We start from the raw sequence: 24,848 nt of genomic DNA on the forward strand, positions 1-24,848 counted from the left end.
TTTGAAATGTTTGTAGCATGTCATCTGTTTGCCTTGGTAAAATGGATCTGTAACATCCCAAAATACGGGTTAGTGACCAAAATTGTAAAATTTTAGAATATGGTGATTAAAGTAGAATAGTTGAATAGTTTAATGATTTATGTGGAGATATTTCCTGAAATTTGTTAGTAATTATTAAAACAATTAAAGGGCAAAATGGTCATTTGACTTGGAAATTATAATTAAATGATATATAGGCATGTGGGATAAGGATGAGGAGATATTTTCTCCACTTCATCTCCTTTGTTCTTCGATACGAGAGAGAGACATCAAAGGTGAGTTTGCTATTTTGTTAATTATTGTTGTTTTAAAAGTTGGGTTATGATTACTAGATGATAACTAAGCTTAAGGAAAGCTTAGTTGTCTTATAGTCAAAAATAAAGAAGTTATAAGAGATTTAAGAAAACGAGTTTTATATGAAATCATGGAATAGAGTTTATAAGTTGAATTTTAAGTTGAATTTGACTTGTCATCTATGCGAATAAGAAGATAGAAGTGTTAGAATTGTATTTAGAACATATTGAAATTTGAGTATGATTCTTGAATTACATATGAAGGATAGAATTTTGAGGTTAAAGATGATTTACATGGATATAAGTTGGTTCAAGTAATGGTAGTTGAGTTTAATGATAGGGGCTTAAAATAGAAGAATTAAGGGAAGAGTTGATGATTTTCGTGCTAAAATGTCAGTTCTGGGCAATGTGCATCGATACACATTCATTGTGCACCGATGCATCGATGTTAAAACCCAAAAATTGTTTGAAGGTGTATCGATGCATTGGTAGTGCATCGATGCACTCTTTTAAAATAAATACATCGAATGCAATTCGTGCATCGATGCATAAGTAGTGCATCGATGCATCCCATTAATAAGGAAACATCGAATGCAATTAGTGCATCGATGCATCCCAATAATATACAACATCGAATATATTTATGCACCGATGCATCAGTAGTGCATCGATGCATACCTTCATTAAAAGATGAAATTGCCTTTATCTTAGTCTAAAGAGTGAACCATTAGGGTATATTAGTTATAATACTAATATAGATCTATGTATGATGATCCAGATATAGAACGTGATCCCGTTCCGGATCAATTGAAGGAGTATAATCAAATCAAAGCAAAGCTAAGGTGAGTGCACATTCTCTAGTATATGAGGAAAATAAGACTTGTGATAAGTCTATTTCCAATAGTGAAAAACATGAATTCATAGAAGTATGTATTGTTATGATGTTATGTGTACATGAGTATATGCCTATGTCTAGATGTTAAGTGCAATTTTATTTGTACTTATATTATTGAATAAACATTGGCTTGCGATGAGCCAGTGATGGAGTTACTATGGTAAGAAGTAACTCCTAAAATGTTATTTGATTGGTGATCAATGTTAAGAATATTGATAGTGAACAAAGGGTAGAGATTCAAAATAATGTGTGATATGTATATGTTATATATATATATATATATATATATATATATATTATATATATATATATATATGTTATATCGTTTTGATATGGTATTATAAGATTGTATGTTCGTGCATGTGATTAGTTAGAGTTTTATTATATGTTTTATGCCTCACTAAGTCAACGACTTAGCGGTGATTGTTTCACCGTAGGTTACAGAAGTGAGAAGAGTAAAGAGCTAAGAGGAGCAAGACAGGTCAGTTCTCCTTACCGAATGTCAGATCAGAAGAGAGGTGAATAATATGTATTTTTGTATATAAAGTTCTAGTTGGCATGTAATCAAAAGAATATATTGTATAAGCTCTGAATAATTTTGTAAATGTTTTGAATAATTTAAATGTTATAAAAGTTTTTAAATTAGTCATTATTTTATACGAATAAATTTTTGAAAAGTTAATGTGACACTTCGGACTCGTATCCTGGTCGGATACGGGTTGGGGGTGTTACATTTAATGGTATCAGAGCTACGGTTTAGCCGATTCTAGGCTAAAAACGAAGTCGAAAGTGTTTTAAAAAGTGTACATGCCAACACAAAGTGAAAAATTTTCTGATCTGATAGGGTAAGGAGTGTGCTGTCTTGTTAATAGAGTTAAATTGTTATGTTATATAAATAAGTGAATACTGAGAATGAGTTATGAGATATATATATGTTTAGATAATATGATAGATGATATGTGAATATATACAAATGACATATGTTATATGATATGAATTGGATGATCATATGTACACGTGATATGTGATAGAAGTAAGGATATGAGCACATGAATATATGAGAGTTTCCAAAGTGAAGTACAAGGCGATAGACCTGAAGGTAATAACATTCACCTGCCCTGGCCAGGCAGGGAGAAGAGCGAAAACCTCAGGGAATGCCTGTATAAGATTAGAGAATGATTCATGATGTTGAATGATATTCCGATGTGTTTTAAATTGTATACTTTGTTAACTCATAGAATGAATGTATCGAATAAAGTTAAGTGCACCCGAGTTCAAGGGTGAATTTGAGAAAGGTTATGTTGTTACAGACCTTTGGATAAATGATATTACTAGAAGGTGTTCATTTCTCCAAAGATGAGAAATTAAATTGAGAAGTTTCGTTACTACGTAGATAAGATAAAATATGGTGAATGAAAGTCACCATAAGAATATTGAAAGATCAAGTGACGTGGTTATGGTTTATAAAACAGTTCAAGAATAAGTAAATCGATAATAAGTTCATAAGACAAATGAAGCTCGAATATATGAGCTTGAAGAAAGGAAATTATACGTGCATGTGTATGTGTATAAGTTTAATAAGTTAAGTAGATTTATTGCTGAAATGATTTCGATTAAGAAGAATATATGTGATTGGTTGTTTAAGGCTTACGCTTTAAATCAAAATAGTGTTACTGTTTTAAATTTGTTCTTATTTCAAGAAATGGTAAATCATGTTAAAGCTCTAGAAAGAGCTCATAATGAAAGGATTAGAGAACAAAAATCTCAGATGATTAAGAAAATTAGTGCTTCATAGAATTTTAGCACCATCAAAGAAAGATAGAGATACTGGTTTTCACCTTTAAACCATATATGAATTAGTTGTATTCCCCGCTAGAGAATAGAGCCAATCCGTTCAGACGGATTGAAAATTATAGTATTAAATGAACTTTATCGTTCTGAAATAGAATAGTTTCTTTACAACATGGACAAAATAAAGTGAAAGAGATAAATGTTAATTGGAGAATATTAAAAGACCAAGGAAGGGTTTAAGAATAGGAATATGAATATTAGTGACCAGTTATAAGACAAAGGTAATGGAATGGTTGAATTCGAACCAAAGAATTTGTATTAGGGATGAGTGAGAATGAAGGTTTGATAAGTGAAGGAAATAGCTAATGAATTATTTTGACTGAAAGAATATATATATATGGATAGTTTGATGAAGATTTATGTTTTGATGGAAAGAAATAAGTTGGATAATAAAGTAGTGTGTAAGTGAGTGCAAATAAGATATGGGTATACAATTACCCATCTATTTGTACAATGAAAATTCGAGGACGAATTTTTCTTAAGGGGGAGAGATTTGTAACATCCCAAAATATGGGTTAGTGACCAAAATTGTAAAATTTTAGAATATGGTGATTAAAGTAGAATAGTTGAATAGTTTAATGATTTATATGGAGATATTTCCTGAAAGTTGTTAGTAATTATTAAAAGAATTAAAGGGCAAAATAGTCATTTGACTTGGAAATTATAATTAAATGATATATAGGCATGTGGGATAAGGATGAGGAGATATTTTCTCCACTTCATCTCCTTTGTTCTTCCATACGAGAGAGAGAGACATCAAAGGTGAGTTTGCTATTTTGTTAATTATTTGTTGTTTTAAAAGTTGGGTTATGATTACTAGATGATAACTAAGCTTAAGGAAAGCTTAAGTTGTCATATAGTCAAAAGATAAAGAAGTTATAAGAGATTTAAGAAAACGAGTTTTTATATGAAATCATGGAATAAAGTTGATAAGTTGAATTTTAAGTTGAATTTGACTTGTCATCTATGAGAATAAGAAGATAGAAGTGTTAGAATTGTATTTAGAACATATTGAAATTTGAGTATGATTCTTGAATTACATATGAAGGATAGGATTTTGAGGTTAAAGATGATTTACATGGATATAAGTTGGTTCAAGTAATGGTAGTTGAGTTTAATGTCATAAGAGGGGCTTAAAATAGAAGAATTAAGGGAATAGTTGATGATTTTCGTGCTAAAATGTCAGTTCTGGGCAATGTGCATCGATGCACATTCATTGTGCACCGATGCATCGATGTTAAAACCCAGAAATTATTTGAAGGTGTATCGATGCATTGGTAGTGCATCGATGCACTCTTTTAAAATAAATACATCGAATGTAATTCGTGCATCAATGCATAAGTAGTGCATCGATGCATCCCATTAATAAGGAAACATCGAATGCAATTAGTGCATCGATGCATAAGGCATGCATCGATGCATCCCAGTAATAATACAACATCGAATACATTTTATGCACCGATGCATCAGTAGTGCATCGATGCATACCTTCATTAAAAGATGAAATTGCCTTTTATCTTAGTCTAAAGAGTGAACCATTAGAGTATATATTAGTTATAATACTAATATAGATCTATGTATGATGATGTAGATATAGAACGTGATCCCGTTCCGGATCAATTGAAGGATTATAATCAAATCAAAGCAAAGCTAAGGTGAGTGCACATTCTCTAGTATATGAGGAAAATAAGACTTGTGATAAGTCTATTTCCAATAGTGAAAAACATGAATTCATAGAAGTATGTATTTGTTATGATGTTTATGTGTACATGAGTATATGTCTATGTCTAGATGTTAAGTGCAATTTTATTTGTACTTATATTATTGAATAAAACATTTGGCTTGCGATGAGCCAGTGATGGAGTTACTATGGTAAGAAGTAACTCCTAAAATGTTATTTGATTGGTGATCAATGTTAAGAATATTGATAGTGAACAAAGGGTAGAGATTCAAAATAATGTGTGATATGTATATGCTATATATATATAATGTTATATCGTTTTGATATGGTATTATAAGATTGTATGTTCGTGTATGTGTGATTAATTAGAGTTTTATTATATGTTTTATGCCTCACTAAATCAACGACTTAGCGTGTGATTGTTTCACACGTAGGTTACAGAAGTGAGAAGAGTAAAGAGCTAAGAGGAGCAAGACAGGCCAGTTCTCCTTACCGAATGTCAGATCAGAAGAGAGGTGAATAATATGTATTTTTGTATATAAAGTTCTAGTTGGCATGTAATCAAAAGAATATATTGTATAAGCTCTGAATAATTTTGTAAATGTTTTGAATAATTTAAATGTTATAAAAGTTTTTAAATTACTCACTATTTTATACGAATAAATTTTTGAAAAGTCAATGTGACACTTTAGACTCGTATCCTGGTCGGATACGAGTTGGGGGTGTTACAGGATCCCTGTGTTTGACTCGACTACCTAAATCATTAACTTCTTCAATTGTCTTTTCTTTATCCTTGGGTGTAGTTATAGAAGCGGGGATTAGGAACCGTTTAATGATAAGATTGGTATTTTCTATAATATTTTAGATTACGATTTTGTCTTGTTGTTCATTGTTCAGAACTTTTGAAGACGAAAAGGCCCTTGGCGTGTCATTTACTCAAGCTCATTCATAGATTTATTTATTGAATATTATTGGGCAATGAGCACACCTTTTACTTTCCACAGTAATAAAAGTTCGTGGCATTTAGGGTCGTCAACTTCGTTTTTGCTTTTGGGGGAAACTCTGATTTTTCCAAACTTTGCTCAAGTTTGGAAAAATAACTATTTCAATAAGAAACCATTAAATAAAGATGGAATCCCAACGTCGTGGACATATTTGTAGTGCCAATATTCACTATGTTAGATCACTTAACGAAGCCGTCTTAGCTCAGCTGGTAGAGCGCATGGCTTTTAACCATGTGGTCGTGGGTTCGATTCCCACAGTCTGTGGTCACTCTTCACTCTCTTTTTCCATTTCCTCGTTGCTTGATTGTTCCACAATCGGATAATTATGCATATTTTGAAATGTTTGTAGCATGTCATCTGTTTGCCTTGGTAAAATAGATCCCTATGTTTGACTCGACTACCAAAATCATTAACTTCTTCTGGTGTCTTTTCTTTATCGTTGGGTTTAGTTATAGAAGCGGGGATCAAGAACCGTTTAAGGATAAGATTGGTATTTTCTATAATATTTGAGATTCCGATTTTGTCGTGTTGTTCATTTTCAGAATTTTTGAAATCGAAAAGTCCGTTGGCGTGTCATTTACTCAAGCTCATTCTTAGATTTATTTATTGAATATTATTGGGCAATGAGCACACCTTTTACTTTCCACAGTAACAAAAGTTCGTGGTGTTTAGGGTCGTCAACTTCGTTTGGGCTTTTGGGGGAAACTCTAATTTTGCCAAACTTGGCTCATGTTTGGAAAATAACTATTTCAACAAGAAACCATTAAATAAATATGGAATCCCAACGTCGTGGACATATTTGTAGTGCTAATATTCACTATGTTAGTCCACTTAACGAAGTCGTCTTAGCTCAGCTGGTAGAGCGCATGGCTTTTAACCATGTGGTCGTGGGTTCGATTCCCACAATCGACGGTCACTCGTTACTCTCTTTTGCCATTTCCTCGTTGCTTGATTGTTCCACAATCGGATAATTCAGCATATTTTGAAATGTTTGTAGCATGTCATCTGTTTACCTTGGTAAAATGGATCCCTGTGTTTGACTCGACTACCTAAATCATTAACTTATTATGTTGTCTTTTCTTTATCGTTGGGTGTAGTTATAGAAGCGGGGATCAGGAACCGTTTAAGGATAAGATTGGTATTTTCCATAATATTTTAGATTACGATTTTGTCTTATTGTTCATTGTTCATTGTTCAGAATTTTTGAAGATGAAAAGGCCCTTGGCGTGTCATTTACTCAAGCTCATTCTTAGATTTATTTATTGAATATTATTGGGCAATGAGCACACCTTTTACTTTCCATAGTAATAAAAGTTCGTGGAATTTAGGGTCGTCAACTTCGTTTGGGCTTTTGGGGGAAACTCTGATTTTGCCAAACTTTGCTCAAGTTTGGAAAAATAACTATTTCAACAAGAAACCATTAAATAAAGATGGAATCCCAACGTCGTGGACATATTTGTAGTGCTAATATTTATTATGTTAGACCACTTAATGAAGCCGTTTTAGCTCAGCTGGTAGAGCGCATGGCTTTTAACTATGTGGTCGTGGGTTCGATTCCCACAGTCGGCGGTCACTCTTCACTCTCTTTTGCCATTTCCTCGTTGCTTGATTGTTCCACAATCGGATAATTATGCATATTTTGAAATGTTTGTAGCATGTCATCTGTTTGCCTGGGTAAAATGGATCCATGTGTTTGACTCGACTACCTAAATCATTAACTTCTTCTATTGTCTTTTCTTTATCGTTGGGTGTAGTTATAGAAGCGGGGATCAGGAAAAGTTTAAGGAGAAGATTGGTATTTTCTATAATATTTTAGATTACGATTTTGTCCTGTTGTTCATTGTTCAGAATTTTTGAAGACGAAAAGGCCCTTGGCGTGTCATTTACTCAAGCTCATTCTTAGATTTATTTATTAATTATTATTGGGCAATGAGCACACCTTTTACTTTCCATAGTAATAAAAGTTTGTGGCATTTAGGGTTGTCAACTTTGTTTGGGCTTTTGGGGGAAACTCTGAGTTTGCCAAACTTGGCTCAAGTTTGGAAAAATAACTATTTCAACAAGAAACCATTAAATAAAGATGGAATCCCAACGTCGTGGACATATTTGTAGTGTCAATATTTACTATGTTAGACCACTTAACGAAGCCATCTTAGCTCAGCTGGTAGAGCGCATAGCTTTTAACCATGTGGTCGTGGGTTCGATTCCCACAGTCGGCGGTCACTCTTCACTCTCTTTTGCCATTTCCTCGTTGCTTGATTGTTCCACAATCGGATAATTCTGCATATTTTGAAATGTTTGTAGCATGTCATCTGTTTGCCTTGGTAAAATGGATCCATGTGTTTGACTCGACTACCTAAATCATTAACTTCTTCTGTTGTCTTTTCTTTATCGCTGGGTGTAGTTATAGAAGCGGGAATCAGGAACCGTTTAAGGATAATATTGGTATTTTCTATAATATTTGAGATTTCGATATTGTCCTGTTGTTCATTGTTCAGAATTTTTGAAGACGAAATGTCCGTTGGCGTGTCATTTACTCAAGCTCATTCTTAGATTTATTTATTGAATATTATTGGTCAATGAGCGCACGTTTTACTTTCCACAGTTGTAACACCCCAACCCGTACCCGACTTGAATACGAGTCCGATGTGTCACTTTGACTTTTCAATACTTTGACTAATAACGAAAAACCCCGGGAATTTAAAACTTTGTTTAAAACAAAATAGATTAATTTACATAAAAGAGACCACAAAATACAAACTCGATCAGAGTGCTCATAATTAACGACTTATTACATGCCAACACTTTATACACAACAAAATACCTACTTTGTCGATTACTTCTGATCTGGTCTTCTAGTAATAATACTATCCTTGCTACTTCTATTCTTGCTCTTCTCGTTTCTTGGTACCTACGTGTAAATCACTTACACGCTACGTCATAGACTTAGTGAGGCAATAAATAAACATGTAACAGTAGATTCATGAATATGCATTCTTACCATTTGATCATGATATTTCAATATGCATGTATATATTTCATATGACATATATAATCAAGTTATGCACACATGAAACTTACCTTTTTGCATCACTTTCACTTTCACTTTAATTTATATTTCAATTGCCCATGTATATTGTTATTGAGAACAAAGGTATGTGAGTACATTGAGGTTGTGCACTAATGCTATCACCACATCTCGTATAAATTCCCTCATGGGCACCGAACATTTGTTCAGTATTCGTCCCGAAGGACTGCTATATATGTCTCGTAGGACCACTACGTCCCGAAGGACTAAATCCCGAAGGACTACAATACCCTCGACTCTTGGCATGCCAACTATACCTATAGCTCTCGTATCATATACTATGGGCATTTACGATGAATACATTTCTCATCATCTGTTCTTTCTTTTCTGTCACATACCACATGTATGTGTAACCATGTATTTCATATCATATCACATAGCTTATCTCATTTCACATTGGTCATGTCTCATAGCATATATCACATATGCATATAATCATGTATATCATATCATATATCTTATGTTTTATGCTCTTATGTCTATGCATATCATATAACATATATAATATCATATAACATATATAATAACCTATACCCATTTCATGTATTCATGCACATATAAGAATCACAAATTAAATAACATTTTAGGAGTCACTTCTTACCATAGTAACTCCATCACTAGCTCATCGCAAGCCAATGTTCGTTAAATAATATAAGTACAATTAAAATTGCACTCACCTTAGCCTTATTTACTTTGATTCGATCCTAATCCTTTGATTATTCCGAAACTTGTTTAGACTCAATATCTACATAAATATAACATTTCAAAACAACTATCAGAAGCCTAAACCTTAAACTTGATGTTAACAACTTAAACCAAATTAAAGAACCAAATTCTATTTTTCATTTAGGGGGAATCGATACCCCCTGAATATACTGGAATTTTTTCTTCAAGAGGGGGGAATTGATACCCATTCATAGGGTATTGGTTCCCTCTACCCATAAATTGTATTTTAAGCCCGAAAATCATCAATTCTTCATTCAATTCTTCTATTTTAAACCCCTACCATGTCATTAAACCTAACCACCATTACTTAAACCAATTTATATCCATGAAAACCATCCATAACCTCAAAATCCTATCCCTCATATGTAAATCAAGAATCATACTCAAATTTCAATATGTTCTAAACACAATTCTAACACTTCATATTTCTTAATTAGCATGATGACAAGTCAAATTTAACTTCAAATTCAACTTATCAACTCTTTTCCATAATTTCATATAAAAACTCGTTTTCTTTAATTTCTTATAACTTCTTCATCTTTTGATTATAAGACAATAAAAGCTTTCATTAAGCTTAGTTATCTTCTAATGATCAAAACCTAACTTTTAATTTAACAAATAACCAACAAATCAGAAAACTCACCTCATGCTTCAAGCCTCACGTATTAAGAACAAAGAGGAGTAGATAACTCTGGAGAATTATCTCCTCTTCCACGTGTATCTCTCTAAATAGAGATATGACAATATCTTTTAATCTAAATTACCATACTATCCTTTTAATTCTTTCATATTCACCACTTAATCCAACTGAAATATTCCTATTTAAATCAACAAATTCTAAAACTTTACAATAAAGTCACTAACCCGTAGTTTGGGATGTTACAACAGTAACAAAAGTTCGTAGCGTTTAAGGTCGTCAACTTCGTTTGGGCTTTTGGGGGAAACTCTGATTTTGCCAAACTTGGCTCAAGTTTGGAAAAATAACTATTTCAACAGGAAACCATTAAATAAAGATGGAATCCCAACGTCGTTGACATATTTGTAGTGCCAATATTCACTATGTTAGACCACTTAACGAAGCCGTCTTAGCTCACCTGGTAGAGCGCATGGCTTTTAACCATATGGTCGTGGGTTCGATTCCCACAGTCGGCGGTCACTCTTCACTCTCTTTTGCCATTTCCTCGTTGCTTGATTATTCCACAATCGGATAATTCTGCATATTTTGAAATATTTGTAGCATGTCATCTGATTGCCTTGGTAAAATGGATCCCTGTGTTTGACTCGACTACTTAAATCATTAACTTCTTCTGTTGTTTTTTCTTTATCGTTGGGTGTAGTCATAGAAGCGGGGATCAGGAACCATTTAAGGATAAGATTGGTATTTTCTATAATATTTGAGATTCCGATTTTGTCCTGTTGTTCATTGTTCAGAATTTTTGAAGACGAAAAGGCCTTTGGCGTGTCATTTACTCAAGCTCATTCTTAGATTTATTTATTGAATATTATTGGGCAATGGGCACACCTTTTACTTTCCACAGTAATAAAAGTTCATGGTGTTTAGGGTCGTCAACTTCGTTTGGGCTTTTGGGGGAAACTCTGATCTTGCCAAACTTGGCTCAAGTTTGGAAAAATAACTATTTCTACAAGAAACCATTAAATAAAGATGGAATCCCAACGTCGTGGACATATTTGTAGTTCCAATATTCACTATGTTAGACCACTTATCGAAGCCGTCTTAGCTCAACTGGTAGAGCGCATGGCTTTTAACCATGAGGTCGTGGGTACGATTCCCACAGCCGGCAATCACTCTTCACTCTCTTTTGCCATTTCCTCGTTGCTTGATTGTTCCACAATCGGATAATTCTGCATATTTTGAAATGTTTGTAGCATGTCATCTGTTTGCCTTGGTAAAATGGATCTCTGTGTTTGACTCGACTACCAAAATCATTAACTTCTTATGTTATCTTTTCTTTATCGTTGGGTATAATTATAGAAGCGGGGATCAGGAACCGTTTAAGGATAAGATTGGTATTTTCTATAATATTTGAGATTCTAATTTTTTCCTGTTGTTCATTGTTCAGAATTTTTGAAGACGAAAAGGCCCTTGGCGTGTCATTTACTTAAGCTCATTCTTAGATTATTTATTGAATATTATTGGGCAATGAGCACACATTTTACTTTCCACAGTAACAAAAGTTCGTGGCGTTTAGGGTCGTCAACTTCGTTTGGGCTTTTGGGGGAAACTCTGATTTTGCCAAACTTGGCTCAAGTTTGGAAAAATAAATATTTCAACAAGAAACCATTAAATAAAGATGGAATACCAACGTCGTGGACGTATTTGTAGTGCCAATATTCACTATGTTAGACCACTTAACGAAGCCGTCTTAGCTTAGCTGGTAGAGCGCATGGCTTTTAACCATGTGGTCGTGGGTTCAATTCCCACAGTCGGCGGTTACTCTTCACTCTCTTTTGCCATTTCCTCGTTGCTCGATTGTTCCACGATCTGATAATTCTGCATATTTTGAAATGTTTGTTGCATGTCATATGTTTGCCTTGGTAAAATAGATCCCTGTGTTTGACTCGACTACCTAAATCATTAACTTCTTATGTTGTCTTTTCTTTATCGTTGGGTGTAGTTATAGAAGCGGGGATCAGGAACCGTTTAAGGATAAGATTGGTATTTTCTATAATATTTGAGATTCCGATTTTGTCCTGTTGTTCATTGTTCATAATTTTTGAAGATGAAAAGGCCCTTGGCATGTCATTTACTCAAGCTCATTCTTAGATTTATTGAATATTATTGGGCAATGAGCACACCTTTTACTTTCCACGGTATCAAAAGTTCGTGGCGTTTAGGGTCGTCAACTTCGTTAGGGCTTTTGGGGGAAACTCTGATTTTGCCAAACTTGGCTCATATTTGGAAAAATAACTATTTCAACAAGAAACCATTAAATAAAGATGGAATCCCAACGTCGTGGACATATTTGTAGTGCCAATATTCACTATGTTAGACCACTTAACGAATCCGTCTTAGCTCAGCTGGTAGAGCGCATGGCTTTTAACTATGTGGTCGTGGGTTCGATTCCCACAGTCGGCGGTCTCTCTTCACTCTCTTTTGCCATTTCCTCGTTGCTTGATTGTTCCACAATCGGATAATTTTGCATATTTTGAAATGTTTGTAGCATGTCATCTGTTTGCCTTGGTAAAATGGATCCCTGTGTTTGACTCGACTACCTAAATCGTTAACTTCTTCTGTTGTCGTTTCTTTATCATTGGGTGTAGTTATAGAAGCGGGGATCAGGAACCGTTTAAGGATAAGATTGGTATTTTCTATAATATTTGAAATTCCGATTTTGTCCTGTTGTTCATTGTTCAGAATTTTTGAAGACGAAAAGGCCCTTGGCGTGTCATTTACTCAAGCTCATTCTTAGATTTATTTATTGAATATTATTGGGCATTGAGCACACCTTTTACTTTCCACAGTAACAAAAGTTCGTGGCGTTTAGGGTCGTCAACTTCGTTTGGGCTTTTGGGGGAAACTCTGATTTTGCCAAACTTGGCTCAAGTTTGGAAAAATAACTATTTCAACAAGAAACCATTAAATAAAGATGGAATCCCAACGTCGTGGACATATTTGTAGTGCCAATATTCACTATGTTAGACCACTTAACGAAGTCGTCTTAGCTCAGCTGGTAGAGCGCATGGCTTTTAACCATGTGGTTGTGGGTTCGATTCCCACAGATGACGGTCACTCTTCACTCTCTTTTGCCATTTCCTCGTTGCTTGATTGATCCACAATCGGATAATTCTGCATATTTTGAAATGTTTGTAGCATGTCATCTGTTTGCCTTGGTAAAATGAATCCCTGTGTTTGACTCGACTACCTAAATCGTTATCTTCTTCTGTTGTCTTTTCTTTATCTTTGTGGATAGCCCTCAGGCCTCATGGTGTTTAGTACTTGATTGAGAACTTGGTGTAAAAGTTGGTTACTGTTATCCAAAAAAACGTTACTATTATCCAAAAAAAACGTCACTATTAGTCCCACGATTCCCACATCTAAAAGATTTATAGTTTGCTTTGTCTTCAAACAAAGTTCATCATGAAACAAGTTTGTTCGTTGTCTCATAAGTCTTTCAGACCAGAAGTTCATATGGAAGGATCAGCCAAGAACTTTGGTAATGATTTCAATGTTGTGAGAAGCAGAAGCAAACACAACAAGGATTGCTCCACATTCCTTTTTCCCCCCACTAAACCATCATTTTTTTTGTCTTTGTAAAGCAAATATAAATATAGTGTATGAATGAAACTCCAACCATATACTATTTGGGCACTATGCCTTTCTCAAGGGATGGGTGAGCCACCCTCTTTAGGGTCGCCCCCACATTGGCCTACCTAGGCTGTCTTCCTCGTGCCACCCTTGTTCTTCTTCCCTAACCTCTCTTTTCATCGACCAATTAGATAAAGGAAGCAGAGTTGAAATTAACCCCAAAGTGAGCAGTTTGTTCAAATTTATTGTCAGTGCTTGACTTGTACTAGTTTTCTTTCTTTAAATATTAAGAATTGTTACTAATTTAAAACATCCATGACACATGCGGGAGACTAAATTTGGGGTATTTTTGTCTAAATATCACCATAAAAAATATTTATCAATTTAGTATTCGTTTCACACTAATTTTTAGAATACTCCATCTTTTCATTGATTGGAACAATCACGTAGGTAAAATTATGTCCAGTCAGTCACATCTTTTATAAATAAATAATAAACTTTGTTTAGTATGCAGTTTAAACCCTCTAAAAATATTTTTAAATTTTGTTTGTCATTGTACTTTTAGATAAAAGTTTAAATATACCAAAGGTTTATATACTATTTCAAACTTTCATCCTAAATTAATCCTCAAAATTTTGAATATTTTCAATTCATCCTCAAAGTAGGACCAATATTCTATATGATTTCTAAATTCTTGAATATTCTAATTTCATCTCAAACTTTTGTGTGATTTTGGGGTACATTATTGGAATGTTCAAAAGTTTAGAAATCAATTTAGAATAATGATCATAGTTTGAGCATGAATTTAGAAGATTAAAAAAATTAAAGAATAAAAGTTATAATTTAGAGATTAAATTAAAATACTGAAAACATGAGTAATTTAAAATAAAGATGATAATTTATCGATGTATGGTACAATTAACTTTATTAAAACAGATAAAATTAAGAGAAAATAACCTCAGTGACCAAAAATGCCTTATAATATACGATTTTAACCAACTTTTTTTGGATTTGCCAAAATGACCAACTAAATCGCAATGCGATCGATAATTCGCAACGCGATCTCCGGTATCGCAAATCAGTTTCCAGATTCCCAACACGATTTTGACTATCTCATTGCGATTTCCCAAATTCGCGTTGCGATTTTCCTAATTCGCAATGCGAATACGTAAATCGCAACGCGATTACGTAAATCGCAACGCGAATTAGGAAAATCGCAATGCGAATACGTAAATCGCAATGCGAATCTGACTATCGCAATGCGATTTACATAGTGTCATTCGTATTAACGCGTATTTTTTTTTTCAAATTCCAAACACGAATTTCTTAATATATCGGAAACTGAACCGTCCACAGTAATCACAACTCATAACCTCAAACCTAAAATCACAACACTCAGTCCCATCTCCATCTCTCACTCTCTACGGCGAAATCCGTCCCCATCTCCGAAGATTTCCGTCCCCATCGCCGGCGAAATCCCTCACAACCATTCACGGTCAGAAATCCCTCACAATCATTCAGAAATGGAAAATCAACCTCCGAGGGTTAGTTTTTTTAATTATTTTTATTTTGAAATTTTTGCATTATTTTAGGTTTTTCATATTGAAATTGATGATACATTTACTGGTAATTTCAATAATAGATTAACCATTTCACTTAGATTTCTTATTAAATTCATTCGATTGCTGCCAATACTGCTAAATTGTTTAGTCTTTAACCCTGTGAAGTTAGTATTTGTCTTTGTTTTGTCTTTTGGTTGAAGTAATGCAGAAGAAGAATAGTTTCGAGAATAAAAATCGCAACGCGGAAATGACTATTTGCAACGAGAAATGAAAATCGCAACGAGAGAATCGCAACGCAAAATGAAAATCACAACGAGGGAATCGCAACGCGAAATGAAAATCGCAACGAGAAACCAAAATCGCATTGCGATTTTCATTTCGCGTTGCGATTCTCTCGTTGCGATTTTCATTTCGCGTTGCGATTTTCATTTCGCGTTGCGATTCTCTCGTTGCGATAGTCATTTCCGCGTTGCGATTTTCATTCTCTCGTTGCGATTTTCATTTCAACCAAAAGACAAAACAGTGTTGCAAATTTTAGTTTCAAGAATAAACTACTATTTATGTTTATTGTTTTTGGTATATCTTCACAGTGTAGTTTTTGGTATATCTAACTTGGTATGTTTATTGTTTTTGTAGAAATTTTTTTCGGCTTCATTGACATTAAGGAATAAAGTTAGCCTAGACACTACAATTGCTTCGAAGCTTTCACCTGCACAAAGAAAATTGTTTGAGGAAACCTGCTTCGGGCCATGGCTGAGAGTACAACATCCGGGTGGAGATGCTAATTTGACCAATTTGTGGCTTCAGACCATGACTAGCGATCTACCCGACAGTATACAACGTGGTGAGGAAGAGATATGGTTTCATTTTCCACCGGTGTATACTTGTTTTGGGCGGAAGGAGTTTTTGCTTAATCACTGGTCTACGATTCGGACACGATGATGTAGGCCGGTACACTCGTCATATCACCCGCCCATCATGGTTATCCAGGGTTTTTCCTGATGAGTCAATAGAGAAGCCGAACTTACACGTCGACGACCTGAAGAAATTGTTTAATAAGAAAGATGGTTTTACTCGGATGAATGACGTCGATGTTGTCCGAGTATGCCTTCTACTACTTTTGCATGCCGGCTTTTTAGGCAGAGAGGCCAGACAACCTATTCCTCAGGAGCTAATATTATTGGTAGAGGACCTAAATGCATGGAATCTGTTTCCGTGGGGTTCGTATATATGGAAAGCTACATGGACTAAGTTGTCGTCTGCCTTTGATGACCGCAAAAGTTTGCGTGGCGATGGGTCGAAATACACTTTGTCAGGCTTTGTTTGGGCCTTTAAGGCAAGAATTTCTATATAATGTTTTTAAAATTATAATTAATTATTTAACAATTACTAATGTTTGTTATTATATTGTTTGTAGATTTGGATATTCGAGGTTTTCCCCAGCATGCGGACATATGCATTAAAAACTTCAAATGATATTCCTAGGGCTATTTCCTGGAAGATGAAACGTCTGTTGGATTGGGAAGACTTAATACCATATGCGAATATAAATAATGTAAGTTAACACAAATACTATCATATATAAACAAGTTATTAATAGTAGACGTTTAACTTTGTTTGAGTTTTTATATTTTTAAGAGGCCAACACTCCATTAATGAGACTGACATCCACGGAGGCTGAGCTTGCCACTGATTGATGGCAAGCTAGTCAGCATTTTCTTGATGGCATGAATGATGAGCAGCCTCCACTTCCTCCACTTCGAGAGCCATCACCTCACCCAGAGCCATCACTTGATCGACCCGACTATACACCTCTACAACGAGAGCCATCACCTATCCCGTCATATCATCAAGCCTCTTCTCCACCATCACCTCATGATAGGCGACCAGCAAAGATGCCACGACTTCTATCTCCCTGTTTTCCACCTCCACCTCCACCTCCACGGGATGAGTCAAGAGAGTTACGTGATGAGGTCAATGCCTTGCGTGAGGAGATCGGTACTCTACGCGATAATGATGGTGCATGGCGTGTTGAGGTGTCTACTTTACGTGGTGAGGTTGCCGCTCTACGTGAGATGGTAGTATCGTTGCAGAATGAGGTTCATACTCTACGCAACGAGATAAGTTTAAGATTTTCCATATTTAACTTGATGATAAATTTACTCGTAATTTCACTTAGATTAACCATTTCACTTAGATTGCTTAGTAAATTTAATCGGTTGCTGCCAATACTGCTAAACTGTTTATTAACACTGTGAAGTTAGTATTTGTCTTTTGTTTTGTCTTTTGGTTGAAGTAAATTTATTCGGTTGATGCCAATTCTGCTAAATTGTGTATTCTTTAACACTGTGAAGTTAGTATTTATCTTTGTTTTGTCTTTTGGTTGAAAGTAAATTTGTTTGGTTGCTGCCAATTCTGTTAAACTGTGTATTCTTTAACACAGTGAAGTTATTATTTGTCTTTGTTTTGTCTTTTGGTTGAAAGTAAATTTGTTCGTTTGCTGCCAATTCTGCTAAACTGTATATTCTTTAATACTCTGAAGTTAATATTTGTCTTTGTTTTGTCTTTTGGTTGAAGTAATGCAATCCATTCAAGTTTCAATTTACAGAAGAAGAAGAAATAGTTTATTCTTGAAACTATATTTTAGTAACACTGTTTTGTCTTTTGGTTGAAATGAAAATCGCAACGCGAAACGAAAATCACAACGCGAAACCAAAAATCGCAACGCGAAACTATAATCGCGTTGCGATTTTAATTTCGCATTGCGATTCTCTCGTTGCGATTTTTATTTCGCGTTGCGATAGTCATTTTTCACGTTGCGATTTTAAGTTCCAGAAACTATTCTTCTTCTGCAAATTGAAACTTGAATGAATTGCATTACTTCAACCAATAGACAAAGACAAATACTAAGTTGACAGTGTTGCAAGTTTGAAACATATTTGCCTTTGTTATCTGATGCATTTTGTGACCTATGATAGAATAATGACTTGGGTGAATTCAATGCAAGTTTGAAACATATTTGTCTTTGTTTTCACTGTTTGAATATCATGTCTGTTTATTTACTAATTTTTGTATAATTATTTAGCGGCCCGATAAGGTGGATGCTTTACGTCGGGTTTTCCTTGCATGACAGAGTTCACGCATCAGACAGCGTGCACGTGCTATTAAGTCTCCGTACACCCCAATAGTGCTAAGACACCGCAAGAAGAAGCCCGACTCGCCTGTCATCCCTCAAGAGTCCACTCCTATCGTTGAAGAGGCCCCTATCATTCCTCGAGAGTCCCCTCCCACCGTTCAAGAGGCCACTGTCATCGTTGAAGAGGTCCCTCCCACCATTCAAGAGCCCGATTCATATGGCGTCATATGTAAGATTCTTGAGAAACCCTCTGACGTGCCGGACATGATGGATTCAAGTTGGCTCTCGTATGAGTTACCGGCCAGTACCATACCGGTATCTGAAGTGGAGAGGAGACAACTACCGGACACAATTCTGGATAACACCCTTTGGGCTAAGACCGCAGTTGATTTTTATCTATATGAGCGGAGCCAGGGGTGTTTCACTGACATATGTAAGCTCAACGATGATATCTATTTGTTGCTTGATCGGTCTTGGTGGGGCGTATTATTAGGGGTCGAAGACAATGGCTATTTCGATGGAGGGGCAAGTCTTATATTTTTCTTATATTTCAATTTGATTATTTTTTTTTAAATTTATGTAAGTTACTAATATAGTCTTTTTTGTAAACAGCATATCGATGCGTGGGTGTCACGTCTTCTAATAATTAGGAAACTTAAGGAAAATAAAAGAAATACACGATATACAATTATGCTGACGTCTTTTAACGCCGTTCACTTGAAGAATCAACGAGATGAATCATTTGCGTTGGGCAATGGACAAGTTAAACTTTATCCTGCATGGTGGGAGGTCGATAAGGTTAGTATTTATTTTAGATTGAGTTTAAAGGTATTCATAAATAAGTGCGCAAATGAATTAATTATTACTTATGATTGCAGGTGTTTATCCCTGTTTTAGAACGTAAACATTGGCTTCTCGTCGAGCTTCAGCTCCCATCCCTTAAGGCAATAGTATATAACAACATGATAAATTACATATCATTGGCTGATTTAAGAGATATTATTAAGGGATGGAGCTCTCATTTGGCTAAATTCTTGGATGCGATAAATTATTGGACTCGTTCTAGAAACAAGAAGCCAAAGAAGCTCAATATTACAGTTAGCAGAGACGAGACCACACCACAACAAACGAAAGGACCCAGAGGGGATTGTGGTCATCTCATATGCTTGGCGTTGGAGCGTTTGATCACAGGAAGTATAAAGTATCTACCTCCCACCGATAGAGATAGAGCTGCAGTAGGCTTGTGGTTTCGGCAATATATGGCTAGATCGATATATACGAGACGCTGCCTACCTGCATCCACGTTATAAAAATATCCATAAACAATTTGTAAGTTTATAGGCTTGTGGTTTGAAAATGTTTGGTTAAGTACCTAGAATTCAATAATTTGTTGTTTGTAGGTTTTAGATGTGTAGAAAGTGTTGTTTGAGCAAATGTTTGGTTTCTGCAGGTTAATCTCAGAAGTGAGCTGCGTGAAAATGATGTATGGCTGCAAAAGTTGATTCAATAGTAGATGAGGAAATAAGAATTATTGCTTATTTTTTGATTGTTTAATTGATTTGTAAAAGATGATTTGTAAAAGTTGATTTGTTTAATTGATGTGAACATAATTCTTATTTGTGCTTGTTTAATTGATTGAAATGTAATGGCTGATTTTGTTGATTTCAATCTGGTTTATGTTGAAGGCAAAAATGACTATCGCAATGCGAAATAAAAATCGCAACGCGAAATGAAAATCGCAACGCGAAACTAAAATCGCAACGCGAAACTAAATTCGCGTTGCGTTTTCATTTCGCTTTGCGATTCCCTTGTTGCGATTTTCATTTCGCATTGCGATTCTCTCGTTGCGATTTTCATTTCGCATTGCGATTCTCTCGTTGCGATTTTCATTTCGCATTGCGATAGTCATTTTCGCGTTGCGATAGACATTAAGATGATTACGAACGTCATTTCTGTGTTGCGATAGTCAAATGAATGCCTAATAAGTGATAACAACTGAACAGATCATAGCAATTTTCAAACTCAAGTTACTAATACATGCCTAACTGAAAATGTTAAAAGTTCACACATAAAATCCACATAATACAACGTTTGCATTTAAAAATCACCTAAGTTAACAGTCCCAAAAGGTGAAGTCGGTTGTGATTGGGATTTTAAAGATGATTGTGATTTTGATTGCCTTTTGCTTGACACCATATGAGCTTTGGATTTTGATGAGGATCCATATTTTGGTAGAGGAAAAGATGATTGTGATGGCATTGGTGATCCACATGTCAACCTTGTTTGACCACTTTCCTTGAACCGACTACATGTCGATCTCTTCTTCTCTTCACCCTTAGACGGTATACGATCGTGACTTTTTGGTCGGCCAGGTAGCCTTCTGTCCATGGCTGGTGGAAAAACTGTTTGTAAGTCATCTGGTATGTCCCACTCAGAAGGATGTGGAATAGGGTAGATAATCTCGCCATAAGTCTGTCGATATACTTCTGTAGTGTAGCAATCCATAGCGTATGCGCTTGAATCATCTTGGTTTAGATGAAGAGAAACTTTTATAACATGGCCACACGGATAACCAGATGTTTGCCATTTCATACAACTACACGTCTTTGCATTTAGATCGACAAGCCCATTTAAGTTATTATACAGTACTTCAAACAAAGTGTTTGAACATGGTTCAACTCTCCATGATGTTGACTTCACAACACGTTTCGTTATTTTTTTTTCTGTCCATGGTGTAACACGATGTTCCAATGTTCCTGTAAATTTAAATAAATAATACTTAGTAAAATATATGATAAGTTACGAATTTAAAGAAATAATACCTGCATGATTTCTTTTCTTGTAGTACCACTGTTGAATAGAGGCTCGAAAAAACTCCATTAACATAGTAATGGGTAATTTCCGGGAATGACGACTTAGAGCGTTGATTGATTCTGCACTATTAGACGTCATGAAACCATATCTTGCTCCAAGTTGATGTACTCTTGACCATCTTTCAAACCCGACATCTTCTAGTGTTTGAGCACACTGAGGCAAAACACGTCTTAAACACTTTATATGCTTATTAAAATCCACTTCTCGATAAGCTTTTACAGCATTCCAGTATGTCCATTTGTGATTTTTTATACCAGCAGACCTTGATTTTAAATTTCTATACAAATGAGCACCACAAAGTCCATGAAAAACATCTAGGAAACACCTTCTAACAACGTTGTCAATTGAGTTTGCCCTATCGGATATGATTGTCAGATTGCTAATAGGATCTATGCAATCCCTAAGATACCCCATAAACCATGTCCATGAATCAGAGGTTTCAGATTTTCCAACCCCGTCACCTATTGGCAGTATCCCATTGTTAGCATCCATGGCTACTGCTAATAAGTTTACTCCAAGGTATCGATCTTTTAAATGTGCTCCGTCAACTATAATAACTGGGCGTATGCAATTAATAAACGAACGAATCTACAAAATCATATACACAAGAAATATAATCATTTAAATGTGAAATGCATGTAACTAACAAAAATAAGTCAACAAAATTATATTGATTTACTAACCGTAGCACCAATGGCGATAAACAGCAACTCAAAGCGTCCATCTCTATCTGTTTTGATATGAGTTACCGACCCAGGATTTTTCAGCTTTAAATTGTGATAATAAGCCGGCAGTTGGGCAAACGATGCTTCTGGCGACCCCCTCAACAATTCCAAGGCATAACATTTGGCTCTCCAAGCTTGAGAATATGAGATACTAATCTTGAACCGAGCATTCATGTCAGTCATAATTTCATGTCCCCGATATACCCTACCATTCAAAAACATTAACTCAGCCAGAAAACCACCCAACACCTTTTTGTTTGTCTGTCTATGGTGAGGAAAAACTTGGGTTCTTGAACATGTATGTTTATCAATAAAAGTCCTAACTTGAAATATTTCGCAATCTTTTATCCTCTTTGCAATCATACGCCACATATAGTTTTTATCAATCATACACCTTGTTTCGAAATGATATTTGCTTGATTTGTTAACTTTTAGTTGATAGCCATCTTCCACACATTTCGTATACAAAGCTATCTTCAAGTATTCCTTTGTATCAAAACAATCATCTTTCTTTATACGAATATTTTTTGTGTGACAATCAACTGCTATCTTTACCAACTCTTCTTCCGGTATCTGAAGTAATTCTGGCATATTCCAGTTATACTCCCGTGGCATTTTCTTCGGGGACTTTTCTTTGGGGATTTATTCTTCTTCTTTTTCTTCTTCAGTGTTATATGAATTACAGAATGGATGTTCAACATGTTCATTTACAGTCGTAACTTCCTCCTCATTATCATCAACAACATCTTCCTCGGCAACGGCTGTTTCATCATCAAAATTTGGGTATTGACCAATATCAAAATCATTACACGCAGGGTCTGTTTCTTCTTCTGAAAAATCATCAAAATCCGAGTATTGACCAAGATCAAAGTCCGGGTATTGACCAAGATCAAATTTCGAATACTGATTAGTACTCACATTTTTTTTGTTGGCTCATCATCGTCTAACTGGTCAATACGAAAAACCGGAATTTGGTGCTGAAAGTTGATTGGGATTTGGATTAGGGAAAGGTTGTGGGTATTGAGATTGTGTTTGGTATTGGAAATGTGGTGAAACAATATTTGCTTGGTGATGAAATTGTGGTGGAACCATTAAATTTTGAGCACCATAAACTGGGGTTGAAAAACTTAGTTGATTACTACCCGCTACTGACCCAACTTCACTACTTCTAGGTTCAACAACATACAATGTAACATCATCACTTGAAACACTAATGTAAGCAATGAATCGTTCAACATCTTCATTGTCGGTTAACAAATAAACTTTACCATTTCTCTGATAAGATAGCCTAAATCCACTTAGGGGCTCTAAATTCAATTTATTTGTAACACGTAACATTAGAGTTTCATAAGTTAACTTTTTTAATGACATTTTTAGTTGAAGATTCATGGGGTAAAGGCATATATTGTAAAACACCATGAACATTCTCCCATGACCCTCCAAAACACAAATCTATCCAAACATGATCAACATTAGATGATTTCATTATTGTAAATTAATTTACTAAACAAACGAATTGCGAAACTAAAACATGTTGCCGGATGGGGAAGGATGTCGTTGGATATAGGAACGGATGTCGTCGGAGAGAGTGATAGATGGAGATGGAATGAGTTGCGATTTAGGGATTTAGGTTATGAGTTACTGCTGCTGCTTATTTATATACCCAAAACATTTGTGTTGCAAAATTAAAACCTGTTGTGAATTCAGAAATCGAGTTGCGAATTTGAAATTCAATATTGCGATAGTCAGAATCTCGTTGCGATTTACGTATTCGCATTGCGAATTAGAAAAATCGCAACGCGAATTTGGGAAATCGCAATGCAATAGTCAGAATCGCGTTGCGAATCTGGAAACTGATTTGCGATATCGGAGATCGCGTTGCGAATTATCGATCTGCGATTTAGTTGGTCATTTTGGCAAATCCAAAAAAAGTTGGTTAAAATCGTATATTATAAGGCATTTTTGGTCACTGAGGTTATTTTCTCTAAAATTAAATCTATATTATTTTTTGGAACTTTTTTTTATTAAAGAAAGAAATACAGTTGGAGTTTGATTAGAAATTTAATTATACGGAGATAAAAAAGAGAGCAATTCACAAATAATTTTGTTTAGTTCTAAGATAACAAAATATGTACTGCTTCAATCAGGGATAAGACAAGATGAGATTGAAGTTTAAACTAAAGCCCTACTTAACCTTCCCTATTGGATGGGTTTATTAGAGTTTTAAGTAACCGGTCAATCAGTAGTGGATTCAGAAATTTTTTTAGGGTGTATACATTATTGAAATTTTTCGTATGAGGTATGTACAAGTAAAATTTTAGGATGACCACCTATAATAAAATAAACATATAATATAAAGAAACTCGGATTTCAAGGTGGGTATATGCCTATCCTGAGGATGCTTTACATTCGCCACTATGCTCAATAAACAATTTAACTTTTAAATATACGGTAAATTATGTGTTTAGTACTTAAATTATTAGTTTTAGTCTATTTTAGTATTTAAACTTTCAATTTTCTTCAAAACCTTACCTGAAGTTTAGTTTTTGTTTCATTTTAGTACATTATTCAAAATTTAAAGTTAAGTTTTAAAAAATTGAAAGTTTAGGTACTAAAACGGACAAAAAACAGATAGTTTAATACTAATCACTTTAAGTTTTTAACAATGAGATACTAAAATGAAATAAAAACTAAACCTTAGGTGCAG

The 24,848-nt window shown here is 34.9% G+C and overlaps 9 non-coding genes across 9 annotated transcripts; all 9 read left to right on the top strand.

The window, feature by feature from the left end:
* The first annotated feature begins 5,954 nt into the window (after positions 1 to 5,954).
* Positions 5,955 to 6,027, top strand: TRNAK-UUU. Its single transcript has one exon. It is a non-coding gene; the product is annotated as a tRNA-Lys (tRNA).
* A 575-nt stretch (positions 6,028 to 6,602) lies between these two features.
* Positions 6,603 to 6,675, top strand: TRNAK-UUU. The gene has a single exon. It is a non-coding gene; the product is annotated as a tRNA-Lys (tRNA).
* Positions 6,676 to 7,259: 584 nt separating this feature from the next.
* Positions 7,260 to 7,332, top strand: TRNAK-UUU. Its single transcript has one exon. It is a non-coding gene; the product is annotated as a tRNA-Lys (tRNA).
* A 577-nt stretch (positions 7,333 to 7,909) lies between these two features.
* On the top strand, positions 7,910 to 7,982 carry TRNAK-UUU. Its single transcript has one exon. It is a non-coding gene; the product is annotated as a tRNA-Lys (tRNA).
* A 2,674-nt stretch (positions 7,983 to 10,656) lies between these two features.
* On the top strand, positions 10,657 to 10,729 carry TRNAK-UUU. Its single transcript has one exon. It is a non-coding gene; the product is annotated as a tRNA-Lys (tRNA).
* Positions 10,730 to 11,306: 577 nt separating this feature from the next.
* Positions 11,307 to 11,379, top strand: TRNAK-UUU. The gene has a single exon. It is a non-coding gene; the product is annotated as a tRNA-Lys (tRNA).
* Positions 11,380 to 11,955: 576 nt separating this feature from the next.
* TRNAK-UUU lies at positions 11,956 to 12,028 on the top strand. Its single transcript has one exon. It is a non-coding gene; the product is annotated as a tRNA-Lys (tRNA).
* Positions 12,029 to 12,601: 573 nt separating this feature from the next.
* Positions 12,602 to 12,674, top strand: TRNAK-UUU. Its single transcript has one exon. It is a non-coding gene; the product is annotated as a tRNA-Lys (tRNA).
* Positions 12,675 to 13,251: 577 nt separating this feature from the next.
* TRNAK-UUU lies at positions 13,252 to 13,324 on the top strand. The gene has a single exon. It is a non-coding gene; the product is annotated as a tRNA-Lys (tRNA).
* Positions 13,325 to 24,848: the final 11,524 nt, after the last annotated feature.

This window comes from Hibiscus syriacus, unplaced genomic scaffold (assembly GCF_006381635.1).
Source record: "Hibiscus syriacus cultivar Baekdansim isolate YM2019G1 unplaced genomic scaffold, ASM638163v2 tig00111621_pilon, whole genome shotgun sequence".
NCBI classification, from domain to species: domain Eukaryota; kingdom Viridiplantae; phylum Streptophyta; class Magnoliopsida; order Malvales; family Malvaceae; genus Hibiscus; species Hibiscus syriacus.